The sequence below is a fragment of the Buceros rhinoceros genome, unplaced genomic scaffold (genome assembly GCF_000710305.1).
Source record: "Buceros rhinoceros silvestris isolate BGI_N320 unplaced genomic scaffold, ASM71030v1 scaffold8727, whole genome shotgun sequence".
In the NCBI taxonomy this organism is placed as follows: Eukaryota; Metazoa; Chordata; class Aves; order Bucerotiformes; family Bucerotidae; genus Buceros; species Buceros rhinoceros.
In genome coordinates, this window is record NW_010422722.1 from 104 (window position 1) to 1,267 (window position 1,164).

Below are 1,164 nucleotides of genomic sequence, written 5' to 3' on the forward strand. Positions count from 1 at the left end.
TTTGTCCTTGTGGAATGGGCAGTAACAGGTTCCCAGAGTCACCCCGAATCGAGCTCTGATCATCAACTACAAGTTTCTTCCTGGCATCACGGGTACAGCCCTGAGACGGGATTTAGTAACTCAACTCATTTTTTCAAGAGAGATTTGGGCTATGGGCACCTCAGTTCCACGGGCTTCCTCCTCAGCAGGGCTACTGGACACAGAAGGTAGCAAAGAACTGTTATAATCTCATTTAAAAACTTGGCAGCCAGCACATGAAAGGGGAGAAAATGCTCATTTTTCCTCACTTTAGGGCACAAACGAGCAGAGCATAATTTGATGAACAAAGCCCGGGGCGAAATGAGCTTCAAAGGATTGCCAAGGCCTCGAACATCCTCAAACTCCGTTATTTCCTGGCAACACGGCGTTGCACCTCCTGGGCGTTCTGTTGGGAGACAAGTAGCTGCTCTCAGCTCCTGCGAGGTTTGCAGTGCAGCGCGGCCACAGCAGCTCGGGCGTGTTGCCCTCTGTGGTTCTGCAGCGGAGGAAACGCTCACAGAAAGTCAGACGTCAAAAGGACTTCACAACAAACAGCAGGCACGGGGTAGGGGACACCACCGCTTGAGGAGAGGGACAGAGCTGACCACCACAGCTCTGTGACACTGCGCTTGGAAGCCTGCAAAACCCTCCCACACGCTGGCAGGTAACCCAGAGGTACAGGGGGAGAAGTGGCCGCCTGCTGCTAAGAGCATGTCCCCGTAAGTGGGAGAGCAGGTTCCTGTCGTGCTGTTTCCCAGACCCAGAGGAGCGCCCCAGCCAGCCGAGGACTCCTCTTCGAGCAGGACACCTCCATCTTACTGCTGAACTCCTGAAGCAGATCCACAGCGCAGGCAGACTCGGCAGTCGCAAGGGAAAGGGGTTCAGGGAGTGAACCTGTAGCAACAGAACTTCAACCTGAGGCCTCCTGGTGGAAACATCCTTGCGACGGCTTCAGCAGCATTCGCAGCTCACCTGCAGAGCTCAGCACCATGTACACAACCACTGGAGGCATTTGGTCCCGAACGCCGGTGAAGAAGATTCACCTCAGGGAGACCAGGGTGTACCAGACCCGTAAAAGGACGTGGCAGAGAAGGCTGGCGACTGCTGCTGCTGCTGATGCCGCTATTAAAGGAAGAGCCAGGGGTC